At 36.3% G+C, this 10,352-nt stretch overlaps 1 pseudogene; it reads right to left on the bottom strand.

Moving 5' to 3' along the window:
- Positions 1-4,254: 4,254 nt before the first annotated feature.
- Positions 4,255-4,725, bottom strand: LOC143668600 (small ubiquitin-related modifier 2 pseudogene; annotated as a pseudogene).
- Positions 4,726-10,352: the final 5,627 nt, after the last annotated feature.

The raw sequence follows: 10,352 nt of genomic DNA, 5'->3' as shown, positions 1-10,352 counted from the left end.
ATTCAATAGTGGGGATAAGGAAACTTGAACAAATCACTTTCTTTCAATCCTCTCTTTGACATGACCCAAAGGTCTCAGGCTCTGTGGGCTCTGTTTGTTTTGATGGCTCAGTTTGCTCCTAAGTGTTTTCAAAATGGTTCCCTCTTAAAGGGCTCCAGTAAGCAACCCACCTTGAATGGGTGGAGATGCATCTCCATGGAAACCATCTAATCAAAAATTACACCCACATTTGGGTGGGTTCCATCTCCATGGAAACAACAAAAAAGATCCCTCTCAGCAATACTGAATGCGAATTAAAGAACACGACTTTTCTGGGGTAGATAGTAGCTTCAAACTGGCACACAGAGCAAAAGTGATTTTGTACTTGTGATTATGTTAAGGATTTTAAACTAAGGAGAGTATCCTGAATTACCATGATGAGCCCAATCTAATTATATGCATCTTAAAATTGGAGAACCATCCCTGATTTTCTTTAGAGAGGCAGATGTGATGTAGAGTGCCATGTTTACTCCAGTTTTCCATTGTTGCTGTGAAAAATTACCACACACTCTATAGGTTAGCAGGAAAACAGGAAATGGCATCCATAGTTTTCACATCTAATTCATTTCATAGAATTAATTATGAGATAGATATCACCACAGCCACTTTGTCAATGTAAACACTAAGGATTCAACAATTATTCCTAAATTTCTCATGTAACACAGCCAATGGTAGAATCAGAATTCTAGGAGAATTTCTTGCATCTCCAAAATCTATGCATCTTTCTTTAATCAGCACAGCAGCAGTATCATAATAACTAATATTCTTGTCACTTTTACTATTGCTAGGTGGAATTCTAATTGCTTAACATATCAACTAGTTTATTCCCCACCATAACTTTTTGAAGTAGTGATTACGGTTATCCCTTCTTTTCAGAAATATTTTTCGTCTGACTTGATCTTTTTTTGTATGCAGTATGGCAGGGTCACATTTCATTATTTTTCCATGTGAGTATCCCATTATTGTAGGACCATTTGCTGGATTTTTGTTTGTTTGTTTGTTTTGCTTATTTGTTTTTTTTTTGGTGGAGGGGAAGTGCATGGACCAGGAATCGAGCTCGGGTCTCACACATGGCAGGCGAGTATTCTACCACTGAACTACCCTTGCACACTCTATCTTGATCTTTGTTAAAGCTACTTTTTGGGTTTTCTAGGACAGTTCTCCAGAGCAAATCAACATTTCGTCCATCTAAGTTGCTTGTAACACAGCCAATTCTATGGAGAGTTGATGCACTTATTGGATATTGTATGCTTAGCCAAGTATTCTACTTTATTTGACTTTTCTAATACCAGCTGGATAGGTTCTGCTTCTAATTATCTGCCTTCTTGGGAACTTCCCAACCTTGTCCTGAAGAATCACTTCATTCTTTCTTGGGTCAGAACCAACATTTTCCCTGTCCCATGTTTTTCTTTTTCTTTTTCTGTTTTTTTTCTTTTTTCTTTAATTTATTTATTAATTAAAAATAAAGAAATAAAATTAAACAACATACATAATCAGTAATTCACAATATCATCACTTAGTTGCATATTCATCATCTCTTAGAACATTTGCATTAATTCAGAAAAAGAAATAAAAAGAATAGAAAAAGAAATAAACACAGGAAAGAAAAAAAAGATTATACCTACCATATCTTTTTAATGAACATATATTTACTACATCGTGTGGGAGGCATTTCAGTAGCTAAATTCTGAAGAAAATGTTCAATAAGAGGTAAATCTCTTGAGATATTTTTGGGTTCTATTGGGTTTCCTTCCTATATGATAATTTTCACATATATTTCAGCTTTCTTAATTACATTCACAATGTTGTGTATTGATCACTCCATGCATTACCAAAACATTTCCATCATTACAAATAGGAACTCTATACAATTTTTTTTTCAGCATGGGTGGGTTCCAAGAATTGAACCCAGGTCTCACATAGCAGGCGAGAATTCTGCCACTGAACCACTATTGCATCGCCCACAAACAGGAATCCTATACATTTTAAGCCTTAATTCCTATGTTCCCTGCTAAACTATATTCTAAACTGTGAGTCTATGGGTTTTCTCATTGTAATTGTTTCAAATCCATAAGATCACACAATATTAATTCTTTGTGTCTGGATATTTCACTCAACATGATGTCTTGAAGCTTTATCCATGTTGTCAAATATATCAAGACTTCATTCATTTTTATGACTGAATAGTATTTCATTGTATATATATGCTACATTTTGTTTAACCATTCATCAGTGGATAAACAATTGGGTTGTTTCCATCTTGAAGAAATTGTGGATAATGATGCTTTGAACATTGGTGCACAAATTATATGCTTGAATGGCTGTTTCAATTATTTGGAGTATATATTGAGGAGTGAGGAGTATATATTGAGGAGGGTCTTACAGTATTTCCACAATTAACTTTCACAGGAATAGTCAATGTGTCTTCCACAGCAACTGTTATTCATGTTATTGCATGAATAACACCTATTTCTACCCTTGTGATCTGGGGTTTTTAAGCCCCACCCACCAGTTTACTATCAGACCAAGTTGAATCACTTATCAAAGAACCCTGTGCGAGGGTACAAAAGTGAACTCTGATTGCAACATGCCAAATTCAGATACAGTATCATGATTTCATTGGGTAAAATATATCCACACACTTAAATGATAATTATATTCTCTATTTACTCTACTTTGTATTTCTACTTCCTCAATCCCACAAAGGCAGTTCAGAGTTCTGGAGTCTGTATGTCTGCATTAAATTACAACAGCCACTCCTCATTGCCTCCTGCAATGATGAGTGTTCCCATATCTTGCACCCTCTTAAAACTTGTAATTTTCCATTTTTTTATAGTAGCAGCTTGGAATAGGTGTGAAATGGTATCTTGTGTCTTTATTTTCATTTCTCTGATGGGTAATAACGTTGAGAGTGTTTTCATGTGCTTTCTGGCCATTTATAGATCTCTTTGGAAATATGTCAGTTCAAGTCTTTCATTTGTTCTAAAATTGGGTTATCTTTTTCTTGTTCAGTGAAAAGATTTCTTTATAGAGTATATAAAACCTTTATTGTATATATGGTTTCCAAATATTTTCTCCAATTGTGTAGGTTGTCATTTAATTTTCACGGTCAAGTCATTTCAGGCACAAATTTTAAATTTTGATTAGATCCAATTTATATATTACTTTTTGTTGCTTTTGTTTTAGGGGTAAATCTGAGAAACAAATGTCTAAGACAAGTTCCTGAAGATGCTTCCCTATGTTTTCAGCTAGGAGTTTGATACCTCTAGCCATTATATTTAGGTCTTTAAAAGAGTTTTGGTTGATTTTAGTATAAGGTGTGGTAGGCATCTTCCTTCTGTTTTGTGGAATGGAGATCTTGTTTTTCCCAAATCATGTCCTAAACAGTCTATTCTTCCCCAATTTTTTGTTTAACGTTTGATTCAGATTGTGTTGTAACTATATATCCATTTGGTAGTATTGATATCTTAGCAATATTTAGTATTCCAAACCATGAATATGGCATGGACTTCCATTTATTTAGGGTTTCTTTGATTTCTTTCAGCAATGATTTGTAGTTTTCTTTATACAAGCCCTTTTGCAACCTTGGTTAGATTCATTCCTATATATTTGTTTCTTTTAGTTGCTATTGTGAACGAAATTATTTTCTTGATTTCATCCTCCTGTAGTTCATTGCATGTGCATAAAAAGACTACTGATGTTTGGATGTTGATCTTGTACAGTGTCACTTTGTTGAATTTGTTTGTTAGCTCTAAGAGCTTTGTTTCAGATTCCTCATGAGTTCCCATATAGATGATCATGGATTCCTCAAGATTTTCCATATATATGATCATGTCATCTGAAAATAGAGAAAATTTTCCTTTTTCTTCTCAAATTTGGATGCCATTTATTTATTTTTCTTGTCTAATTGCTCTGGCAAGAACTTCATAAAATGTTGGATAGCATTTAGTTGGCAACTTTGTCTTCATTTAGATCTTACAGAGAAAGTTTTCAGCCTTTCACCATGAAGTAGTATTTTAGATGTGTACTCTTGAAGTATGCCCTTTATCATGTTGAGGATAATTCCTTCTATTCCTAGTGTTCTAAATGTTTTCATCAAGGTGTGCTGGATTTTGTCATATGGTTTGCATCACTTGTTGTGATTGCGTTTTCTTCTCTTCACTCTGTTAATATGGGATATTACAGAGTTCTGGAGTAAAGTAGCAGGCTCCCTTTTTAATACCCACCTCTTGTCTGGTGCTCCAACACATCAATTTTATCTTCATTCTCCATTTTCAACTGTGCAGGTGTGCCGGTTTCATTGATTGGCTGCCCATCAAATCGGAATCTGATCTGCCTCATTGACAAACTCTGTCGTTCACAATAGGCTTTTGTTAGTTTACTAAGTGGTGTATGCCTCTTCATCTTAAACTGCACCACATCTTGCCCCACCACCTTCATATTAATATGATCATTGTTCTCAGTCTTTACTCCTTCCTTGGACTTTCGTCTACCACGGGGAGAGCAGGAGTCTCCTTGGCTACTGCTTCCCAAAGAGGTACCGGTGTCCACACCGTACCAGCAGACAAGCAGCACCAGGAGCGGCAGAAGAAGGAGGCGGCAGTTCTCCAATGCCTTCTCAATATCCTTTATGTCATTATGAACAACCTTAATTCGTTGTTCCACTTCTGTGTCTCTCCATGTCATTTAATTCTGTCATTTAGCTGAGTTATATCTGCCTGGCTCTTCTGTTTTAGACAGGGCATTTTAATGTCCTAATAAGGTTATTTTGCAGCTTTGTTTCTGTCTCTCTTGAACGATTTTGAGTCTACTTAAAGATCGTCTTTTGCATTTGTTTTGTCAGTCCTTCCCTTTGAAACCAAGATCCCTAATCTCAGTGGGGAATTGCTATATTTCCTGGGACTTTCTTTGAGAACTAGGCAGATACAGAATATGTCAGACTGCATTTTCCGCTTGTCCCCAGCAAAAGGCTCTCGAGTCTTGTCCCGATAGGATAACCTGTCCCTGACTGCAGATGTAATGTCTAGGGGCCAGTCAGTGCATTCAGCTGGCCCTGCTCTCTCAGCCTCACCTCTCCATCTGGACACACCTGTGTTCTCCGGGCCTCCGTGAGAGACGAGAAGTAGCATCAGAACCCAAATAAGTCTCTTTTGCTGGTTGGATGTCTGACCGGCACAATCGTACATCTCCCCAGCCTCCTTGGAGTCTCCCTGTCTTTGCCAAAAAAAAAAAAACAGCACCCACAACAGTGTGCCGCAGGGGGTGGGAGTAGGCGCTACATCTCGACTAAATGGGGTCTGTGCACAGGAAAAGCACATCTGTTGTCTTCCAACTTTGCCACACGAACTCCCAGCTACAGAGCCGAAGGGAAAATCTTCCTAAGCCAGCTACAGCAGTAGGCAGAGTTCTGACTGAGTACGTTCACCCTATTCTCTCCGTCCCAATTTTTCCAGTTTTTCTCTGAGGTACTCCCTATATGGGGTAGAATGCCCTCCCTGGAACCACTGTCCCCATCATTTTTCCATTGCGTCTCTCATTATAGAGAACTGGGGTGAACCCAGCCATCATGCCTGAAGTCCCGATTTTCTGATATCTTGTGTGCAGCGTAAATATTCAGCTGCCGTTAAAGACACTAGAAGATACAAATATAGACCGCTTGAAAGAAAATGCCAGAAACCAGAATTACTCACATAAACTCAAAACGTCTCCTCCCTTGAAGTCTCAAATAAATTGCAAACCTAATAAAGCTTATGATATTCGCATGTTAATAGCTCAAATATGTTGTCCTGAGAAATTTTTCATATATCAAGTCTTATACGGTTGTCTTAGATACCCTCAGGCTCTTCTATTGTCAACTAATAAAATTAACATACCTAGAACTCTAAGTGCAATATAGGAAAAGAGGTTTGAAAATCTTATCAAGGCTATAGAAACTGCTGAAGTTTGTTTTAATTTGGCATTTCTTTGGTATTTAACCACTGAACTTTTTTTTTTTTCCAAATAATGAAAAGAAGTTTCTCATTAGCTTTAAGTTATTTCACATTTACATATGAATTTTGGCAATGTAAATTTTTATTTCATTTCTTTGAAGTTTCTTTATAGTTTAAGAAAGTAATAAAATAAAATGCTAATTATAAAGATCATTGAAAGTGATCCATAAATGTTGTAGTTATAAATTTCACATTGATCATTCAATCCCAGTAGTCCCAAGAGCCTAATGCAAACAGCCTGTTTGGTGCATTTCTACACTTTACTTCATGCTCAGACAAACTTCTTTACAAATAAATGGGAATTTCGATTTTTTTTTTTTTGGAGTTATCAAATACTGGGTAATATAATTCATATTACTCTCAACCTTGCTATTCATGCTGGATACATCATATTCATTCCTCTTTAAAGATATAATCTGCTCCTTAAAATATCCACTGACAATACCAAAATAAAATAATGATGCATTATTTTTTACTCAAAAGATGTCAAAATCATTCAGATTCTTAAAGCTTTTTTTCTTTCTTCTCCAAACAAGACAGCATTGTCTCCGTATCTTACACAGACATACTAGTATTTCTGATGGGCAGGTTGCCAAGGGTGGTTCTGCTAGGGAACAGCTTATGTTTGTCTCAAAGTTTTAATATATATGTCCAATTGATTCTCAGAAACATATAATTCATATTTCCAGTAGCAGTGTAAGCTAGTAGGTGAGTGGTGTTATCTGATGTTTAAAATGTTCTTTCACTGACCATTAACAGTGGAACTCAGCACTTTTGCATATGCTTGTTGACTATTTTTTTCTCTGGATTTCCATTATTTTTCAGTTTCCTATTCACTTTTATTTTTCTTATCAAGATATTAATTCTTAGCCAACCAGGTGAAGTATAAAAATGCTTCCGTGAAAATGTTTACGTCACTATTTTCTTTATTTGAATTTATATGTCCTATGAGAAGTTACAGAATGAAAACAATATATTTTTATATATCTGGCACATTTTCTCTTCTGAATGCATTAGTTCCATTTAGTTTATTTAGAGCCTAGAGTTAAAATAAGAATTTTAATTCATTTTCAGCCATGTTGCTTTTCAAACACTGGTTTTGTCTCTTGTAAAAGGGAAGAAATCCTCAGGTTATAAGAAGTTGACCCAAAAGCCTAGTGCAAAACTCCAGAAATTTCTCCTTTACAGATATATCCAGTCAATAGTAAAATAGGGTTCATGGAGAGGTTTGTGGAAGCAGGAAGTTCCTTGTAATGATGCTGAAGCCATTTGCCTCCTGACAGCATACTTGACCTCCACCTGAAAGGAAATTATTTACCATTTTTGAAGATAGTGTATAGTTTGAAGCTTTTATGTACCCCAGAAAAGGCCATGTTTTTTTAAACCCATTCCTGTGAATGTAAACCTATTGTGGGTGGGATATTTTGATTAGATTATGTCAATTGAGATGTGGCCCACCTCATTCAAGGTGGGTCTTAATCCCGACAGTGGAGTCCTTCATAAGACGATAAAGGACACACAGGAAGAGCCCTGAGAGTGTAAGGAGAAACTGTAAGGAAGCTGAGATACAAGGGCACACTTTCAGATGCTGACTGAAAAAAGCCACAGATAGAGAAGCCAGAAGCTAAAGCGTTGAAACCCAGGAGAAAAGGACCAGCAGACTGCACAGTGTGCCTTGATGTCTAACAGAGGAACCCAGGCTTGCTGGTAATTGGTCTTCAGAAAAGGCATCATCCTGTCAATTCCTTAATTGAAACATTTTCATGTCCTTGGAACGGTAAATTTGTAAGCCAATAAGTTGCAATTGTTAGAAGCCAGTCCATTTCTGGTTCATTGCATTTCATCAGTTTTAACAAATGAAAAAGGATTGTTTTCTTCCATTCATGATACTCAGTTGGTGTTTATGTAAAATTGGCTTACCTAGCTGTGAATATGTGGAGTTTAGAGGTTCCGTCTTTTATTTTTTGTTCCCTTTGTGCCTTGTTTAGTGAGTGAGGGTGAAGAATGGAGCTGGCTCCTGGTTCCAGTACATGTTTAATTTCAAAGCTGAAAACTCGGCAGCTTAGCCCTTGGTCCTGCACTCTCCATGGTCAATCTAAATGCAAAAATTGGCCTGGTTACCATCTCATCGCTTCAAATCTTTTTTTTTTTTTTCATGTCTGTCATGGTCAGGTTCATGTGTCAACTTGGTCAAGTGGTGGTACATGTTTGTCTGGTTGGACAAGTGCTGGCTGTCCGTTGCAATGAGAACATTTCATAGATTTAAATCATGAGCATGTCAGCTACATCCACAGCTGATTCCATTTGTAATCAGCCAAAGGGAAGTGTCTTCTGCAACCAGTAATGCTTAATCTGATCACTGGAAGCCTTTTAAGGAGGATTCAGAAGAGACAGGCTCTTCCTGTTTTGGCTGGTGAGCCTCTCCTGTGGAGTTTGTCCAGATCCTCCATCGGCATCATCGGCTTCACAGCCTGCTCTGCGGATTTTGGACTCTGCTTTCCTGGGGTCACGTGAGACTCATTTATAAATTTTATATTTGCAAGTGTTCCCTGTTGATTCTGCTTCTCTAGAGAACCCTAACTAATGCAATCTCATTCATTTTTCTGTTGAAGGAAGCCTGTAAAAAGTTGCTACTCTGCAATTTTGCATCTTCAATATTAAATTGTCTTAATATAAAGATAACTTCTTGATTAAAAACTTTTCTAATATTAGATTTCCAAATTAATCATAGTATGCATGGAATTAATTATCATCCAAATACAGTGCATTTATTTAATATAGAACAGAATTATTTTAATAACACCAGTGTTATACATTTCTATAAAAGTAGATGAAAATAACTTGTTTCCATGTATACATTGTACATCATATATGCTATATGTTGTGTGCATTTTATATCAGTACACGTTGTACACTGCAACATATATTGTATATGTTTTTTATTGTATACTGTTTATAATTTAGGTTTCCATTTCAAATTATTCACTAAATGTTATATTCACTTATTGCATTAATGTAAATATACTGCATAAAATAAATTACTTTTGCTTATTTTTCCTGATGTACTTATGTTGATTCTGACATCTTTGCAGGTCAGAGATCTGATGAATTCTCTAGGAATCCTCCCTTGCCAGAGTATACAAAGCAGATATAGTACATGATTTTTGGTTTTTGGCTTGAATAGCACCCAAAGCTACACTTGAGATATGGGCTCTTGAAGCCACATCTACCAGATTAATGTTAAAGAAAGTCAAATAAATAAGAAAAAGACCCTCAATCAATATGCAAACTAGTCTAGTATTCAAAAGCTGTCATTGGATAATGCCAATTTCCTGTTTTCACTAGGTTAAGTATTTCCTAATATTTAACATATACATTTTAATCTATTTTTCCTAATTTCATATTTCTCTTTCCTCAGTCTTACAAACATACTTCAGAGTACTGTTCTCTCTTTGTCTTCTAATCTCCAACTTCTAATCAGTTTGCTGCAGTTGTGCAGAAGGAGTCAACCAGCAGGACAAAAGAAGTAGGACAGAGAGCTAAAGTGCAGAAGAAGGTATTTGATTCAGCACATTCCTCTTCAGAGCAGAGAAGTCAAACGTCCAAATAGTCAAGGCAAAGCTGCTCAACGTCCCAGGGACTTCTGCCCACTCAATTCTAGTAAGCCTTGACAATCCCCTTCCCTGTGCTAGGGAGTAATTTAGGTACCATGGGGATAGAAAGACTAATAAAAGACAGAATCTGGTCAGGCCAAGAGTTAATATGTGGCAGTGGTTATGTCACGACATTTAGGTCAAGCAGACATGATCTCTTACTAGCTGAGACAACTTGGACACATTATTTAACTATTCTTTGCCTTGGTTTCCTTATCTGTAAGATAAAGATGAATAAAATTATATACCTCACAGGGCTGCCTGGAGAATAAATGAGGTCATCCATGCAAAGCCTTTATGGAGATTGACAAACAATGAAACCCTCAACAAACATTACCTGCATACTTTATCATCAAAAAGAATTTCTCAATCTTTGAGACATAGCCACACACAGGTGACTAAATTAGCCTTGATCTTGGCTGCACCGTGTCTGAGGGAAGGTGTACTGGTTGAAGGATTCAGAGGAGGCTTTGAAGAGGAGCAGATTTTTGAATGAGAAACTCAATAATGATTGTTTTGACAAGTAGAAAAATAAACCTCTCCTGAGTTTTTCTATCATCTTCTCTTCAGTGTTACCATAGTTTGAAGGAGAATAGAATTTTAATTTTTTAATAAATCTTAAGTTTTTTGTCCATAATTGGGGCCAGGACAACACAGTATATTAAAATAT

This window comes from Tamandua tetradactyla, chromosome 24, assembly GCF_023851605.1.
Source record: "Tamandua tetradactyla isolate mTamTet1 chromosome 24, mTamTet1.pri, whole genome shotgun sequence".
Taxonomy (NCBI): Eukaryota; Metazoa; Chordata; class Mammalia; order Pilosa; family Myrmecophagidae; genus Tamandua; species Tamandua tetradactyla.
Note: the sequence above shows the minus strand (reverse complement) of the source record. Positions and strands in the feature narration are given on the sequence as shown.